The sequence below is a fragment of the Carassius auratus genome, unplaced genomic scaffold (genome assembly GCF_003368295.1).
Source record: "Carassius auratus strain Wakin unplaced genomic scaffold, ASM336829v1 scaf_tig00019214, whole genome shotgun sequence".
Lineage (NCBI taxonomy): Eukaryota > Metazoa > Chordata > Actinopteri > Cypriniformes > Cyprinidae > Carassius > Carassius auratus.
Window position 1 is genome coordinate 141,589 of NW_020524934.1, and position 20,276 is coordinate 161,864.

General features: G+C 37.1%; 1 long non-coding RNA gene across 2 annotated transcripts in view; it reads right to left on the reverse strand.

The window, feature by feature from the left end:
* LOC113076158 (uncharacterized) overlaps positions 1-6,410 on the reverse strand; it is a 124,178-nt gene extending 117,768 nt beyond the window's left edge. The window contains exon 1 of one of the 2 annotated variants that reach the window (XR_003281123.1): positions 6,224-6,410. This is a non-coding gene — a long non-coding RNA (uncharacterized LOC113076158). Of the gene's footprint in view, positions 1-5,793 lie in introns of both variants that reach the window. The other variant, XR_003281124.1, reaches the window with a different exon arrangement.
* Between the last annotated feature and the right edge of the window lie 13,866 nt (positions 6,411-20,276).

The window sequence follows — 20,276 nt, forward strand, 5'->3', positions numbered from 1 at the left end:
ATTTTCCTATATGTAATGCAAAAACTTTGAAGCTCAATATCTCAAAACTGCTCAGAACGCAGATAGAACCTTATAATTCCAAGGGGACGACATATTAACCTAACTAATAAAAATGCACTACGAAAAGTGTAGTAATATATAGTGTTAGGTGGAGGAGCAAAATCAGATGACACTGATAAGCATCATACAGAATAAATGTCATATCATACAGAATAAATGTCATCCTAATCTTAAAAACTAACAACTCACAAAACTTAACAACTTAACAATCAGGACAGTGTCAAACCCCAAAGTTGAAAACATAACAAAAAGTCAAACCAAACAGCCAATTAACCATTAACAGCAACATTTTAACTCACATATTTCATCTATTCTATACGATTTTACTTTCAAGTTCACATTCTCCCATATCTGCAGTCAATGGCCCTGAATTATCTGCAATGATCTAAATCACAATTGTACAATAGCAGATTATTTTTTCCTCAGGAGCTTTCTGGTTAGACTGCTCGACAGGAGCGTAGAGATCCGAATCAATTACCGAGGTCAGACTGGCCTTAGGAGTACTTCTTAGAAAATCTTATTCTTGTTATGCAAGCCTGCTCAGTATATTAGAGCTTTTGATGGACAGTGTATAATGTATGATACATTAATCTCCACTATTTCAATTTCTGAGACTGGGGCTGTAAAATTGTTATGCTGCATATCTAATTCTCTTTTTTACCCCGTTCCCCCTGAATAGCCGATTTATGCCTCTCTCAGAAGCTGGGGTGCAGCTCCCATTGTGGACCCTATGGTACATTAAGAACAGCCAACATCAGCTCTCAAATCTTATCTTGTTAAATCAGACAAACGCAAGTGGCTGAAAGGGAGAGAATTAATGGGAAGGATGCTGGAGGGAGAGAACGGAGGGTTTTAATGCAGGGTGTGTGTGTGTGTGAGAGGGGAGGACGCAGCTGAGTGAAGATGGGTATCTGCTGTCAGGGTTGCAGTAACACTGCTGGCGTCTTGGGTTCATATCCCTGCCATTCGCCGTGTCGATTGTGCCGTAGCTGATGTATCTAATTCATCTTGAAGTGTGATAGTTTATGACACAGAAGGTGCAGAAAGAGATGCTCGCGATGAAATATCATATTGTGGTCTACTGTGAAAGAGACAGAAAGACTGAAAACAAGAATGTAAATATGTAATTGATGGGTTTATGGCTCAAATCTCTCGGCTAACCACGCATGCTTACCTATGAAAAGTCTCTCTACCCATAATCCCCGCAAACCACTCCTAGCACTCTCTTCCTCTCTCAAGAGCCGTTCATACCAAGGATGACTACTATCAAGTTTGAATAATTTACCTAATTCTACAAGAACAGGGAACTTCACACCACACTGTAAAATCTGTAAAATGTAATGTTTCTACCGTGTTCTTTATGATAAAGGTCTAGCAAGTTTTTTTATGTATTTTTTTTTTAAGTTTATGGTTGCACATACAAACTCACTGGAAACTTGTAAGAATGAATGTTAAAAAATCTAAAGTACAAAGTAAAGCCACGAGAACCAATGAAAAAGAAACAATCCAACAATTTTGTAGAGCAAGAACAAACAAAAACAGTCAAGTGATTCCCAACCAAGCATACATGCACCCCAGGGGGTCCTTAAGCAGGTTCCAGGTGGTACTTGGATTCAGATTTTGCTTTGTTAAACTTGTGTCTTTGGTGTCTGTGTGTCATAACTTCTCATTAAAACGTGTCCAAATGACAGAGAATTTGTTTGTGGGTGATATTTCATACTTGAGCTTCGGTGGTATTTAAATTCCACCATTCAGAGAGTGCAAATTAGTTTGAGCACTTTTGTTAAACATCTCATCTGGGTTTCATTTATAAATATATTTGCTTTTATGTCTTCCTAGAAAGTTTCTTTGCAACTATCCACTCAACTGTAGACAAACAGACTCAAGTGTCTTATTAAATAGAGCAGAAACTACAAGGTCAGTCTCTTTCTCTGACAGTACTGATCGGTATTAGTTGATCGTAATAATGATCACTTTAACTCTCCACAATCTGAAGCATTTTTAGGACCCTGGCTTGTGTGATTATTTTGGTAAATTATGGTTTTGAGACAAGAATTTTTGCTACAAAATGATGTCAGAATGAAGACCAACCTACCGACTCACATAAAAAAATATACTGAGGTACAGAAACTTTTGTAACCAGACACAATGCCGCAACATGCGGCAAAAGGTATATTTTCAATTTCATCTTTCCAGTTTTTGTTCTAACCAGTCGCCACTTCAAAACATGATGAGCGACAAGGAATTCTATTTTTAGAATGATTTCTATTTCTGCAACTTTGTAGCTGACAGCTTAGTTACTGATTGTGTTTTGTATATTAAAATGGTTTAATCTGAGAATGAATATCATTTTGCGTGACGTTAACAGTCATAATGAAAAAGACAATGAATAATTTTCCTCAGATCTTGAAAATAACTTGATGGAAGCAAGAACATTTAAACTGTGAACTCTATATATATACATATAAAAAATCCATGACAAAGATTTAATCACCGAGTATGTACTATGAATAATGTTAAAATGGTTTATTTCATGCACTTATCTATTTCTTTCTAACTGCAAGACAGAAGTGCAAGAAAGAGCCTGCCCACATGATCTTCGGATTGGCTGTGATTTGTGACCGATTTTGTGATTACATTTTGTAGATATGTGGCAGAAAAACTAGCTTGTTGCCAGATTTTTATTCCATTTTGTCTAGTTACGACATGGTGTAATATCAGATGAATGGAACATTGTGGCTTGGTCTCAGTGAAGAGCTGCCTGAGCCTCAATGACGGGAAAATGAGGAAATACCGGTCTAGTAAGTCTTATACCCTAGTCACAGATAAATGCATAAATTCTGAAATTTGGAAGTGCCACTGGATTACTGAGTCAGACTACATATTCTCTTGTATCACTGCTATTCTGTCAGAAGAAGCCATCCAGGCCCTGAGGTCGTGATACTGGGTCCACAGTGGAGGGGTTAATTTGATTGTGGCAGAACAATGGCACTGTAGCCTCCCTCCTAGAAAAGCATACTAATTACAAAGCCTGCCCTTGATCCTGACCTTGGTGGGTCACTTAGCAGTTGTGATCTGTCTCTGACTCTTAATAAAGTCTCTTTCACCCTTGTGAACCAGAGTGGCAGCCTCTCCTCTCCTCTCGTTTTCTCTTTCCCTCGCTCTCCCTCTCTCTCCGTCCCTAATTACCAGCATGCTAAGCGGGCAGAGACATAATGACTCGGGCCATCACTCTCTCAGCGCCTTGCAAAACCAATTCCAGTGACAATCGTTTCAAATGAACTGCAACACTCACTTGCTGTCCTGAAGGAAAAAAATAAAAATTAAATAAATGGACAATAATATGGGTGTTACTGCAGCCTATTTGGAAAACATGTTATTGAAAAATTCAGCAACATTTACATAAAAGAATGGAACTAATTATAACTGTAATTATAATATACATTTAAAAAAGAAAGAAACAAAAACACTACTAAATCTACTACTACTACTACTGCTACTATTATCATGGACCACAAAACCAGTCATAAGTAGTACGGGTTTTACTTTAGTTTTCTGGTTCATAGTTCCAGTAAACACATATTTGAAAGAGTCAACATCATAAACCATGAAGAATTTTGGCTGCACTAATATTAGTAAGATTTATGAACCATTAAAATTTACATAAAATAGACTGAACAACACTGAAGCCCTACTCCCTTTACTCGTGTGAAATGACCACAGCTGACATATAATGCTTAAAAAGAATGAATAAATAAATAAATAAATACATAAAAATAATGTGGTAACCTATCAATCCAACAGTTTCTTCAAGTTAAGTCTTCAAGATAATAAAAAATAAAAAAATAATGTGCAAATGTTATCATTTGTTGTTATTATTATGTGAATTTGGCATAACAGTCCTTTGCGTCACACCTCTGCACTGTAAACACATTCATGCATCACTCCTGCATTATGAAGCAAATTTCATTATTTTTGCATAAAGCTATTTACAATTTTTTTTCCCCAGAATTTCCTCTAACAGCATGCAGACATTACGAGTAGTCGATGAAGCCCTCGTTCTGTGGGCCAGAGCGACAGTGCAGATTTAAAATGCAACCCCAGGAGGCCAAACAATAAGCCTGTGACAGGGAAGAGAGGGGGGAGTCCAGACAGTCAAGAATAATGGCTGCATCTTTCAAGTTGGATCAGGTCCTTCTGTAATGAAGAGAGGAGCTCTTTTCCTCTTGTGTGACAGCGACAGCGAAAGAGAGAGAATCATCTTGGGTCTCGGTCTCTTCGGTGTGGGATATATAGAGACCGAATAAGAGAGAGAGAGAGAGAGAGAGAGAGATGGACAGCAGGGAGGCTGGGATAATTACACACTGTTTGTGCATCCAGGAATACGAATCCGGAATGCTGGCGTACGGCGAAGGGACTGAGTGCTGATGATGTTTTTAATGAAAAGAAAAAAAAAACAAAAAAAAAACACCTTATTTACTCCTCTCAGATCGTTTACTCTTTTACAGTGTCACAGTTAATTGTACAACAGAACAGAGGCTTGTGTTTACACATATATATGTGTGTGTATAAAGTTTCAGATGCTTTGGTTCTCTAATTCTCTTTTTCTTTTTTATTCTTCTCTCTCCAGAGTTGAAGCGTGTTCACACTTGGTAGCCAACAGCTGAAGAACAAGCCGTGATTTCAGTAGTAATCTACCCTGTGGCCCACTCCAGTTCCTTTAAAGGAGGGGAGAGGCGCGCACACGAGCACGCATTCACGAATAAACAGCAGCCGGTTCCGAGAGGATGAATGAAAGTGTGTTCTCACTGCTAACTGCACCTCCTTGCAGTTCATTTTCATGCAACAAATACTGAATATTTATCAAGTGTCAGGAACAAGCAGTTCACTACACATTCATGTTAGACCAGTGTCATTTTAGTATTATTTATATATTATTATAGTATTATTTATAATTAGATAATATATATATATATATATATATATATATATATATATATATATATATATATATATATATATATACAGTATATTCAGTTTTTATTTTAACGTTAGTTTAAGTTTTAATATTTGGCCTTCATCATTTTTTTGTTTATATATAAATATTATATTTTAACATTTTAACAAAAACACTAAATAGTGTTACTGCGTTACTGTATATTTTTTGTATTATTGAGATACTGTTATAATATTTAGTAATAATTTTTATATTTTCATATTTTCAATTTAAATTGTATATTTTTCAACAAAGAAATAGGTAATTGTGAAATTTACTTTTGTCATTTGAATTAATTTATATATATATATATATATATATATATATATATATATATATATATATATATATATATATATATATATTAGTTTTAGTAATTTTAGTACTTTAATTTCAATTATTTGCCAACGCAGCATTTAAATTTTTTTAATCTAATATTTATATTTTACTTTGTCATCTTTATTTTAATGAAAAAATAAAGTAAAAGCAAACCGTTTACGTTTTAGTTAACAATAACAACACAGTGATAGATTGTTATTTCCCAGATTTGCACACCACTGGCAGGCCTTGTAAAAAAGTTAATTCAGAACCCTGCATATGCATGAGTGACCACAGTAAACTCGGTCAGTCCCGCCGCGCACAGCATGAGTGTAAAACGTCCACCAGGTTGCAATCTAATGAAGAGCTGTTTCATTCCCCGACCGTCAGGGTCCTCTCTCAATGAATACCACACTTACTGTATCATCTATCAGTCCTGGCAGCCACACTGTCACACACAACTTCCTGCTCCTCGTGTGTGTATGCGGAGCAGTGAGGCCTGGGCTGCGGTGGGCTATAATGAGGCCCTTTGGTGGCTGTAAAGACTAGAGAGGAGAGAGAGAGGAGGAATCTCACATATAGCTCTATTTGTCTTACAAATATCACACTAACTACCAATTACAGCACCATAAACCTCCTGCCTACTGCTTACCTCCCTACCCATAATGCAGGACACACAGATGCACTGGGCTAAGCCTCCCTCTCTCTCTCTCTCTCAGCTGGTGTGGTAGAAGAAGCTGTGGTCGTTGATGCAGGAAGCACAATCAATGAGGCTGGTAATGAGGTCTTTCTTAAAAGAGTAGAGGGGCTGCTGGATTAATACTAGGATAGAAACAGAAGAGGGCAAACCTGGCACTGTCACTTCCGGTTTCACTACTTCACTCCGGCCAAGGGTAAAGCTGGCAGCAAATCACTTTAAAAGTACCCTGAAAAAAAAGAAACAAAAAAGCATGCATGCATTAAAATAAATGAATAAATTTAAACAGGCATTAACGGTAAATATAACTGTTTGTGTCTATTTCAAGTGGGGTTTAAAAGTCTGACAACACACTAAAAACCTAAGATCTAAATCTTGAAAGATGCAGTTCTCAAGAAAAATTTTGGAATTTTGAAATAGTACATGAGGAAAGATTATGAGATTAAAGTAGAAATATCTATTTTAAAAAAGCAATTTCTCAAAAGAATTAGAAAAAAAAAAGTTTTTAAAAATATGTACAAATGTTAATTTTTTTTTTTTTAAATGTCTAAAAAAAATTACATGAATCACTTTTCATATCAATTTTCATCATGATAATAAAAAAATAATTTGTAATAGATTGACTGAACTGTTGACTGAAAAAAAAAAACCTTATTATTCATGCAATGAGGTAAGAGAGGCTATTATACAAATTGTGAATATTGTTACGTAAACTATTTTATACAGTATTCACTATGTTACATTACACACAGAAGAAACAGTTTTGACCAATCAGCATCACTGTCAGTCAGAATTATCTTCTTTTTTTTCTTTTTTTTTTGGTAGAGGTCGAAGTTCAATTAACAATTTTTTTATGTTCAAAAAACACCTGTAATCAAATTCTGTGAAGATGGAAAATGAGCTTATTAAAAAAAATTGTGCTACCATATGAGGATTCTGTGTTTCTAATACATATTTCCATTTGCTGCTGAAAATAGGCCACTGATGGACAGAGCCTGCCAATAAACATGAGCTTATTAGCTGACGAGAGAGTCATCAACTGCGGATTTAACAGCTTTCCACCATTCATCCGCTGGAGGTGTGGAGAGTTGCCCCCGCTGCCTGGATCTCTGAGCCCAGGCCAAGCTTCTCACTCTGGGGCCGCAGATCCAGCCGGCTGGCCTCTCCTGCGCGGCCCACAGCCCTTGCATTAACAGCTAAGCCTCAGCTGCTGGAAATGTTATTCTAATTAACAGGGGATTAAGTCATCATCTTCTCATGTAATACAGTCTGGATGGGAATTTCAATATGGAACGGCGGCCCAAAAAAAAAAGGCAGTTAGCATCTCAATAAATTACTCTTGACCCCCAGGATGACAGTCTATTGGCGCGTCAATTGCCTGCCAATTAAACCGACCCGTCCTTGCCAAAACTTTATTGGGATGGTTTGGCTTTTTCATCTGAACACAAATCATTGGGCTAGAGATGGACGAGGGTACTACACGACTGGCTGCGATCGCAAGTCTGATGGGAATTCTGACAAGTTTGAACAATAAAGTCTTCAGAGATATCACTAGCCTGACAGCTCCGCAAAAGCAGTTTCTTGTGAAGCGCAGATCTTTGATAAATGACCATATGTGGATTGTCACAAGCGAAGAGCTGAGAAACGTAAACACAAGTGGTCCGAACAGACTTCAGAGGAACCGGACAGACAGAGGGAGCCCTAACAAGCCCACACTTTGATAGTCTCAAGCGGCTCGCTTTTTAAAAATGCATCAGTCATGTCGTGACATTTGACTAAGACTTATGGACTTAAAACTAGCTCAGCGGGGAGACTGTTTGGAGTGTGCAGGCTCGACCAGTATATTATGTTCTTTGGGGCGAGTGTGGATTGTGCCATTGAGAGACCCACTCATAAAAGGATTTGGACAGACCCAAAAAGAAATCAGCATGGCTCTTAGTATGGCTAACCCTGATGCAACCTGATGCAATTTAAAGCCACAAAAACAAAATATGTCAACAGAAAAAAAAAAAAGAAAAAAAAATCTGTTAAGTGTCAATGGAACCAGAGCAAAAACATTGCATTGTTATTCCAAAAGCCCTAATCAGAGAAGTCTACTCTAAATAATTTATACATTTCAAGTCTATCTAGGACATACAGCACACATTATATCAAGTTATCATAAAAAGTAAGATTTAACACAGTGGCGTAACAAACAAAGTGACCAGTGGTTTTGGCTTCCTCGGAAGAACAATGTTTGTTTTTTTAAGAGAGGAGACAAATAAAACGAGGATGAGACTGGGTAAATTGACAGGCAGTCAGCAGGACTCCCTCTATGTGCTAAAGCATTGTTTTCTGCTCAGCTAAGCAGCAGCGAATTGATACGTTTCGCAATGAAGTGCAATGACAATTAAATTGTAACTGACCTGCATGTAACCATCATTATGTCTTTTCTCTTTACTGCCATCCCTGTTATTTAATCACACAGCATGCAAGCTTTTTTATTAGGCAGTAACACTGAGGACTACATCCTTCTGCCTATAAACACTCAAACTGAGGAACAATCACTTCACCCACCCGAGAGAAAAACCTCTATCCTGCTTCGCTGAATCACCGAGGGTGGAGTTTGTGCTGAGGTGCTGAAATCCTAAAGCCTGAAGCTTCCTATGAAAATACAAAGGAAGTCTGGACGCTACATACTCTATACTAATATAATATACACTACTGTTCAATAGTTTTGTAAGAATTTTTCAAATGTTTTTGAAAGAAAGTAATCTTGTCAAATATTTGTACATTTCCAAATGTATTTTTTTTCCTGTGATGGCAAAGCAGAACTTTCCTCAGTCATTACTTCAGTCTTCAGTGTCACATCATCCTCCAGAAATCATTCCATTATGCTGATTTGCTGCTGAATCCTCATTATTAATGTCAAAAATATTCGTGCTGTTTTAGAATTCTGTAATGAATTGTATATAATTGTATATAATTGTATATATATATATATATATATATATATATATATATATATATATATATATATATATATTTTTTTTTTTTTTTTTTTTTTTTTTTTTTTTTTTTTTTTTTTTTTTTGATGATCAATTTAATGATACTTGCTGAAAAAAAAAGAAAGTTTCAAAATATTATTTTTACAATCCTGCTTGGTGATGCTAATGGTGCAGAAATGACACACTTCACCTTTAAGTTCCAGCCAACCAGCTCAATCAGAGACTGTCACTAATAATGGTAAAGTTGTGCATTATACAGAGATTACAAATGTGACTGTTGCTTTGAAAATGCTCATGCCAGGAAATATATATGCTTATTTCTTGTGCACACTATCCATGTTGAATGAGAATGCTTTTGAAATACAATCCTGGCAGATTTGCTCTCTCTGGATTTATTTTACTCCCTGAATTACTCTAACATATAAGCACACAAATACAATCACACACATACAAACATTACATCCTTTCTAGAATAGCCAGTGCATTTTCATTTGCATAACAATTTCCTCTTGTTTCTCTGGTTAGATGGAATTCACAGCATGGTGTCTGCATAGTGAGCGCCAGGTCATTGCTATGTATATGCGGCAACAACAGAGAGAGAGATATGAAGAGAGAAACAAGCCAAAAATCTGCGATAAAGGTATAAAATCACACACATGTAGCATGGTTAATGGCAAATAAAAATTCCCATTACATTCACACACTACCAATGCATAATAATAACCATTATTATTATTATTATTATTGAACATGCAACATCATGCTTAATAAGGTTTCAAAGCATTACATTTCTAACTGTAAAAAAAAGAAAAAAAAGAAAAGAAAACAAAAGTACCACACATATATTTACATGATGATTGTCTTCACACCAAAACCTTAAAACTAATTTGCATTATTATTATTATTATGCATTACACTGAGTAAAAATTCTAACATTACATTTCTAGCCACATAAATATCCTTAGATAAAATAAAATATAAAATAAAATTCAAGCACTACCCATAAATCCAGGGTAATAATCAATGTACCCAAAACCTTTCAAACAAATCTTTTTTTCATATTTTTATTTTCAATATGGAATATTTGTATATGTATATTTATAGGAATATGCATATTTATTAAACCATCTTCCTCAGGGAACACTGACTGCCCCCCACAATGCAGGTGATTGCAGGGTTTACCATCTTCTCCACAATACAGGCAAAACTTGACCGACACAAACATACACACAAATACACACATCCCTGGAGAACTGATTCAACAGACAAGCTAGCTCTGTGTAGTAGGGAAGCGGATCTAGATTCCCGTGGATGTGAATTAAAACCAACAGGAGGAGGGTGGCTTAAGGTGGCGGTGGCGGACACAGCCTTAGATCCCCCTCCTGAGAATCCCTCTATCTCTCTCTCTCCCTCTGTCCCTACCTACTCCTTTACATTCTTCATCTCTCTTCTCTACTGGGACATATAAAAAGCACGTAGACCCCAGTGACACCAAAACCAGAACATTCTCTTTCCTCCTCCTGCTTTCTCTTCTCGTCTCTTTCCTGTCTTTCTGTCCTCTGTGGTGCCGTTCAGATACAGGAGAAAGTCCTCAAAGAGAAATCTTGATCAGACTGGGAAATGAGGTGGAATTTAAAGTTGGGAAAGAGCGTTGCTGCTTCTTGTCTTGTTGCTTTGAGTTTTTTTTTTTAAATGGTCAACGTTTGCAATATAGGTCAAAGCAAAGTGTTAAAGACTTAAATTGTTAAATCCTGATATATATATATATATATATATATATATATATATATATATATATATATATATATATATATATATATATGTAATCTATTATATGTATATGTAATCTATAAGACACTTTCACAAGCTCTTCATCAAAATCTCTCAACCTTGTCCTGGTCCAAAACAGGCACAAACGCGTGCGCGCACACACACACAATTGTCCACCTTGTGGTGGGTGATGATTACAACATCTCTGAGTTCATCACTCACCTCAAACCCCAAAGTAATGGACCAAAACCAGCACTCAACAGTCAGTCCACACACTGTATTTCAGAATTAAGTAGTAACATGACCTTCTGTGACTAAAGTCAACTCATAAAGCTGTTCATTTAGTTTTTTAATATAGCAAGTGTAGCTTTACACCAATCATGTCTCGGGGTAAGGTAAGCAATAACATCAAGGATATATATTACAATGTTTTAGGCTTTCAAACTAGGTTATTTATTTTACTATAAATTAAAATAGAAATAATTATTAGAATTTAAGATTTTGATTGTGTATTATGTGTGTGTGTGTGTGTGTGTTACATAATAATAACAACACCGTATGATCAAATAAAATATTAAATAATTTATAAAAAATTACATCAATATATAGAACCAGGACAGATAAAACATTAATTTGAGAGAAGAAATTAGTCAAGGTGAAAAGTTTTCTTCAAACATACAGAAGAACAAATTTATTCTTAAAAAAATAAAAATTTAATAAATCTTAAAAAAAATAACAGAGGATGTGTCACTCCCTTTGGAATTAAAAAGTTATCTATATGAGACAGGCCTTCACCTATCTGGGGCATATTATTGAACACAAGTGGTTTCCAGAAGTCTGTAAAAGAGGTTAAGCACATAGTACAAGGTCGTTCTTTTAGAGTGCGTAACCACTTCTGTCAACCAGAAATGTGTTGTTCTTCATCATCTGAATAGATTTGTAAAAACATGTATTATATACCACATGACTACTGATCAATACCTCCTCTCAGAACTGTTTTTGTCTCTGTTCAACTCAGAATCTTAAACCAGGAGGACTGAACCTTTTTGAGAAAGTTAAAAGTCATGCACAGTATATAAAAGTCTCTTGACTTCTATCTATTCACACAGCAACTTAGGAAAATAAAAGCCTCTGATTGGTCCCCTTCACGCATGGAAGCGACCGAACAATGCACTAGTGAGGGTCTGCTCACTCCGAGGACCACAGCTGTGTCTATGCACATCCTTAAAGGCTTACACACACACACACACACACAATGCAAAAGCCCATCATTGGAGGGCACAATCATGCCAAAGACTATAATATTCAATAAAAGCACCTAAAACAAGAACATGTCGATGAGACCCTTCTTTAAATTCCAGTCCCTCTTTATCTTCCTGTCTCTTTGGAGATGAAATATCCTTGGTAGTGAGAAACGGAAGGGGAGCCTGTTATGCGTCTATAGATACATATTATGCAGGGAAGAGGCTACCTCCCATGTGTTTTAATTTGACTTTAAAAGCATTCTCCCAGCTGCCAGGGCTTTTAATAGTTATTCACTTACAAATGATTGCAGGTCATTACACAGTCATTGGGAGGGCAGTAATGAGATGGGCTTAATGGCTCTTGGTAGTACATCGGAGGTACATCGTCACAAAGTTCCCGCCAGTACGTCTTTTTTTTTTCTTTTAATGACTGTTCCATATGAACTGCATTTGCTTAAGCCCCATTTGATGACAAAATACAGCTATCTGTTTTAATGCAATTTATTTTAGTAGTTGACACCTTTCATGGCTGAGGTAAGCAATCACATCATCAAGGGTGGAGGAGTGGCAGAGAGAGAAAGACATCCTATCATCCTCCTAGACTAATATTGTGTTAATCTTTGGTCATGGTAATTCTGCGCTCAGCCCCTCTTTTCATCATAATTTAACTGTGGCCACTGACAGCAGGCATAATCAAATGTGGATGTAAACGAGTTGGTATTTATTAGGGGCCGGTGTGGACGCTCGCCGAGACACGAGTGCCCACCCGTCCTTATCCCTATTGATGTACAACGCTGACAAGTAAATTAAATTTACCTTTGGAAATGGTTCTATTAGTATTTTTATTAGGTTAATTAAGCAAGCTCTGGGGACTCATTGAATGGGCGAGACTGGAGATTAATTCACTGTTCTCCCTGTGCTGGAGGACTAAGGCGGTAATTCCCATGCAGCCGTCCTCCTCTAGATCTGCTCATCACCACTACGCCACACCACTTCATTAACGTGCAATTACCACATCCTCACCTTGATTTCCTTCAATGGGCTCTCCTAAGATACCAGATAAGCTGGTACAAAACACAGGGATCCTGGAAAACGATAATAAAACAAACAACACAATCATATATATTCATCTCCCTACTAAACAGCATTCAAAACGTACATCAAGTGAGTAGTATGTTTGAATACACAGTAAACATTAGGTGAAAAATACTTACATTAAATAGACACTTTACTGTCCCATTAGGTAACTTAACAGGAATTGTCATCTTTGTAAATGGCAGGAAGAGTGTAAATGTATCCTTTTTAATGGTTAACAACTCGGCTATCAATTATGTATAATGAAAAAAAAAAAAGATTAATAAATGTTATAATAATATCATTAGTAGTAGTAATATTATTTAGAAATATACTACTGTTCATTGTTAATTTACATATGTTTGTTCATAATATATCAACTCATAAGTAAATGTATTTTTACATTTACATGTATTTATATATAATTTATATTTTTACATTCATTTATATAATGTTACAATTGTATTAGTGTATTTAAAACATTAACTAAGATTGATCAATTTTGTAAAAGTTTATGTTTATAGCAATGTTAAATAGGGTTGCTCCGATCACGATCGGCCGATCGTTAATGCGCATCTCGTCAGTAAAGCCGATTCCATCAGGTGTGTGATGACACATAGAGCAGCTGTTACTACACAGAGCCATTGTTAACTGAGAAGATGCGCAAATCCACGTTCATTTTCAGCGTTTATTTGCATATCTTCTCAGTTAACAACGGCTCTGTGTAGTAACAGCTGCTCTATGTGAAATCACACACCTGATGGAATTTACCACTGATTAGAGAACCGGCTTTACTGACTAGATCCGCATTAACGATCGGCCGATCGTGATCGGAGCAGCCCTAATGTTAAATATTGCTCTCATGGGAAATTAACTTGTTTATATTTATATAAATATATAGGGAATATATATATTCCATTGTACAGTTTTACCATACACCAAAAAGTAAGTAAATAAATACAAATGTTACAAGCCAGCATGCTGCTGTTATTTATTTATAGCTTTAGTGTTCTAGACAATGACACTCATAGTCAAGAATGATAAAAGTTTGGGTAACACTATATTTTAAGATGTCCTTGTTACACTTTGTATGTACTTACTATTATAAAAACAATAAATTAGGCATAATTACATGCAAGTAACCCTAAGCTAAATCCTAACCATATAGTAAGTACATGTAGTTGATTAATATTGCTCAGTAATCAAATGTATAATAATACTGTAACAAGGATACCTTAAAATAAAGTTCAACCAAATGTTGTTTACTTCTGTAAATAAATAAGTAAATAAATAAAAAGGTTTGGAATAATATGAGGGTGTGTAAATAAATATCTGCTCCCAATATTTCCATTTAAAACATCCTTTCACAAGCTTCTGTTAAGAAAACTAATATGTTTCGGCATATTGAGTGATGACCTCAGAAAATGCGAGCATGCATGTGTGTTTATCTGAACTAAATTCTCTCAAGTCCAGAGAGCTGCTGACCAGACTGACTCCAGCTGAGCAGGCATTAGCCTGTCCCGCACATGGCATCTGCCCAGTGGGAGAGCCGATACAGTGCGGGCAGCACAGCACTGGGCTCCCCTGATGAAAGCTGTATTGATTGAGAAAAAAGCCTTTTGATAAAGCAGATTGCTCATCGAAGTGGAACCTCATGCTCCTCAGATATAACGCCTCTCAATCCGCCGGCCGCCAAATCGACCCTGACGCCTGCAGCCATCACCAAAGCAGGGAAACGTCCTCATCTCCATCCGCTCTGATCACACTGAAGCCCGGGCCCATCGATTGCCAACCACACCTCCTCTGGTCTGCGTGAGTAAAGTACATGAAGGTGGTGCTGGCCGAACTGCAAGCCTCCCCGTGGCGTGGTTTGTGCTCTGCCGAAAACATTTTTCATTTACTTTCCACCAAAAACAAATCAGACCCAACGTCTGTCTGTTTTGGGACTGGAGGAAATCAAATTTGTGCTTTTACAAGGATGAAAACAAATCACCTCGAACAGTTTCACTTATATGGTATAACGGTCAACTCCACAGATGTGTGCGATTGAAAAGCGCTTTTTTGGCACTGCGTAGCATGAAGTATCGATGCCCGTCAATGTAATTCATTCAGTGAGAGTAATTACAGGCAGATGAGTGGATAGTAAGGGGTTAAGGACAGTGCTACACAATTGTTTCGCCTCTACTGTGCTCTCTTCATGTTTGGGCTAATGTAAGAAGGGGTTGATTGATGTCGTATGATGGTTATGCATTACATACACTGAGTTTAGCATGAGCTGCATTGGACGTATTGTATTTGTTTGGTTAAATCACCAAACTCTATTCTCTGAAGAGTCTCATTGGAACAGTTAAACCTTTGGGACTCAAGTGTCATTTGAATCTTTTTACTGTAATCAGCATGCTACACAACAACACAGATGTGCTCAGGTTTTCAGAGTGCTTTCATCTAGACATGTCTGTAAAGGACAGGAAGTGAAGGAGACTGGGGATCTTTGTAACACTTTTTGCTTCAATGCCCAACTCAATCATTTAGGGTGTTTTTATATAATTGGCCCAAATGTAAATTATGAATTAGTCATTTTGAAACCTATTTTCTTTACAAATAGAGAATATAAAGTGTTGAAACACTATTGAAACCATTAAAAATTTTGTTCATTTTTGTACATTCATTTTATTTGAAGATCTTGTTGAGATTGTACATAATGTTACAACCATCCCCAGCGCTCCCCCATAAATACATACCTTGAAGCATTATAAAAAACTCATTTTATATTATTAATAATACAAATGTATAGATTTGTACTCAAAACATCAACAATAAATAAATAGAAAAACAAAAACAAACTTCAACTAAAAATCAATCTGAAAGCCACCTCTTTAGTGCACATTAACACCATATAATATAAAGTTTTCCAAGGGTTATCAGTGTTACCTATGCTGAGAAGTGAAGAATGAAATAAATAAAACTGGACTTTAGCGAGGCCTGGTCTTCTCCCTTCAGCCTCCACCAGATACACAGTACCCTTAATAATTGATTATAATTGATTTTAACCTGGCCCTGACCTGGGCAGAAAGGCTGAGCCAATAGCATCTGTGCATTAGAGAAATGGGGAAAACAGACCAGCACGCATCTTTAAAAGCTCCAGACGTGTAGTACAGATAAAATATTTAGGCTGCAGATTCCTTGACCTCCCTGTGCTAGCCAGCTTCCAACTTGAATTGATTTCTGACAAGACAACTGGGACACAATTACAACAAAATGCACTAATGCCGTCCAGTTGTGTCTCTGAATGCTGCTGCCACTTTAACCTCTTCAGCGCAACTGGGGTTGAATGCAGGGCCAAGCTCTGGCCGAACAGACATACTGTGGATCACACCACCTCAGGGAGAGACCGATCAACTGCAAACTGTACACAGCAGCCACACATGAGGTACCTAAACAGCACCTAACCCTGCAGACAAAGCCCCTTTCCTCTTCTCATGTCATGCAGTAGGCAAAACAGCAGTGGTATTCTGTTGTTTCTACTCTGGGTATCAGGTATGAAATGAATCTCTCTGGATAAAGGCCTTCTAGCACAGAGAAAGGAAGTTACAGAAAGAGGATGCAATGCCCTTTTCCCGCAACATGAAATATCCATGCTTTTGAGTATTATAAAGAACAAGCATAGCGGGTGCACTGAGCTCCGTCCTGATTACTGGGAATAAGGTCAACAAGAGATTCCAGAGGACAACCTTGCATGGATGCAACACGGGAATCTGCAAACGAATAAACCATGACTTTGTGCAGGTGGATCTACTATGGTCCCAAAGAACTTGAACATGGATCCCTAAGACACTGGGAAAAAATATAGTATCAGATTTGGGGATGGAAACATCTCTGATGGATTTCATAAAACTACTTCTATTATACACATTAGATTATTATTATTATTAAGAAATTATATAATTAATATTTAGAAAAACTATCATTTGTATGTATGAATTGGACTTTAATGCATTTTTAAATAAATTACAAAAATAAATGTCACGTCATTAAAGTCAGTCAGTCTAAGTACTGAGTACAGTCATGTGTAAAATCATAAAAATAAATCAAATTCCTGAATATTACCCACCGCGCAGAAAAACACTGGCATCTCAGTATAGACTTTTTTTGTTTTTAATTCTCTCGGCAGAACACACGGGTGTCAGTTAGGACGTAAGCACTGAATGTTCTCTCCTGATGCACCAAATAACTTTAATAGCATGTTAATCCTGCGGCGGGCCAGGCTTGGGGCTGCCCAGGTTTGATGAGGTTGCTCGGGTTTAACCAAGTTCATTATGGTCACTGGACTCATGAGCTTGTGTAGCCACCGCAAGCTCAAACGCACGCAGACATTATTTGTTTATCGACCAGTGAACGTGGACGCCCACTCTTTAGGGAAATCAAGTCTATTTAAATTGGATCAAACCACATCTCTCCCACTATTCGAAACCACAATCACATACTCAACACAAACGAATACACTTATTTCAAAATACAGCTGGAATAGCATAGATCTCGGAAAATTCTTTTAAAAGCCTAAAAGTTGAATACACTATTGTTTTATTGGGTGTGTATATATATATATATATATATATATATATATATATATATATATATATATATATATATATATATATATATATATATATATACACACACACACACACACACACACACACGCATGCATGCATACAAGAGCTGAAAAGCTTAAAAATCTAGCTGAAAAGTATATTTTCAAGAAAAGAGCTGATACTAAAAGAGTACTGTGGTACAAAATCAGGTAAAAAATAAAAAATACAAAAATTAAAAACCTAGAAATGTGTACACGTCTAATTATTATTATTATTATTTTATAAATAGAAAGGACACTCTGATACAACATTTAAATCTGTACACAAATAAACCTCAACTTTATTTATTTGAATCAAATGTGGTTCTAACATACTTGAATGAACCCCATAAAGAAATGAAATAAACATTTTGGAACTTCAAACCATTTTGATTGGGTTTCACTGCTTTCATCATATACAAATTTCAAAGTGTATTTTTCAAGGTAAAAAGAAAAACCATGTGTATATTGCTTTTAATGCATTTTTAAATAAATCAACAGAAAGGACAAAAATGTCATGCCACTGACACGTATACCAGGTAGCAGTGCCATCCAAAACAGAAAAATGTTCATTATTCTACGAAACCAAGACAGAACAAGCAGTAAAACTGCTCAGTGGTTGTGTGTGCGTAAGTGTGAGTGTGTGTGTATGGATGTCATACGGTAAGCCAGCCAGAGCAAAACTAGGCCATTAATCATACGCCTGCGATGGAAGCAGTGTGTGTGGCGAGGCGGGGTCAAACTGGGGCTATTAAAGGAAGGCACGGGACCGGGGCCTCTGTTGTGCTAACCCCGAGATCCCTGTGGGCCCTGGCTGGGCCGGAGCCCCAGCTGTCCCCCCTCCGCCTGACACCCAGCTGGCTGGAGTGAGAATCGGGCAGAGTCCAAGCTGCTGCCCAACCTCCCCTCGTGGGTAAGGAAGGGGGGCCTTCAGGGTGGTTAAGAGAAGAGCAGCTCTCCAGCGAACAAACATCCAGTGGCTAAAAGTGAGCTCAATAACATCGATGGATCTGTGACGTACTCGAACGCCTCTTATTAAAAGGGATCTCTCAGCCTGACGTGACTTTGTGGAAACATTTTTAGTCGTACACACCAGCCAGCGGACTAGTATTACGCACACGCCTGCGCACGACTCCAGACCACAAGCCATCATCTTCGCTGGCAAAGTCACAAATCAGGCTTTCATGCTGTGTTTTACTGGTTTAACATTTTACAGCTGGTCAACTCCATTCATCTGGACTGCAATTTACAGCGTGTCATCATATTACATATGACCACACGAATGCTATTGGCTAGCTCGTAATTACAAAGTGAGTTCTATGAGCGCAGTCATCAGTATGCTGCTGGTTAGGACACAATGTGATTCTCAACGGTCAGCGTCATTACTCAGACCCAACCGAGCTGGGTTTTTTTTGAGTGAATACCTACCGATCTCACTCCGTCTGTTCTCCCTGCAAGCGTTCCCTCAACTAATCTCAAAGACTTCGACGTAGTTCAATTAAATTTAAAGTTGGCATGCATTGCAAGCATCAGTGCTATCAGTGATTCAGTTCTCTTTATAGCCAATCTATTTTTTAATAACGGTTCTGATGAAAACATTACAGTATTGATCTTTATTTATTGATCTAGCAGAGAGCATAGTTAAGGCTGACACAAATCAATCAAAATAAATTTAAAATGACGATAGAGTACAGCAGGACTTGAGGTTGAGCTCGGAGCTTAATTAGTGAAATGCTGAGAGGGAAGCCAAAGCAATATCAGACAGTAATACAGTGGCTCAGCTGTGTTTGTGTGGGCCAGATTACGCATTTGTATTGTATTAAAGCTAGAAATCGCCAGCCAAGGTTAATGAAAGGGCAACTTACTTTAGGCCATAATAATCCCCCAGAAAACCTCTCTGCACAACAAACTGATGCATCCTATAGAGCATGTGCTCAAAGGCTCAGACTGTACATTGTCCTGTGGCATGGCAAGCTAGATTTCAGGAGAAATTAAAGAAGAGAGTGTGTCCGGCTGAAGTGTTATCTTAATCGGAGGAATGTAACGTTTGTTTTTGTGAAAAGTGGGGACATGCCATAGGCGTAATGGTTTTTATACTGTACAAACTGTATATTCTATGGCCCTGCACCAACCCTACACCTAACCCTCACAGGAAACTTTTTGCATTTTTACTTTCTCAAAAAAAAAAAAAAAAAAACTCATTCTGTATGATTTATAAGCGTTTTGAAAAATGGGGACATGGGTTATGTCCTCATAAGTCACCTTCTCCTTAATACCTGTGTCATACCCATGTCATTATACAGAGTTGGATCCTTATATGTGACAAAAATAAGAGCACACACACACACACACACACACACACACACACACACACACACACACACACACACTCACAACAATAAATATTGGATTTTGTTTCTCTTGACTTTAGTACAATAAAAATGCACAGTTCACAATTACTATTTATAGACTTCCTGCATACTAAAAGTGACCACTAGAA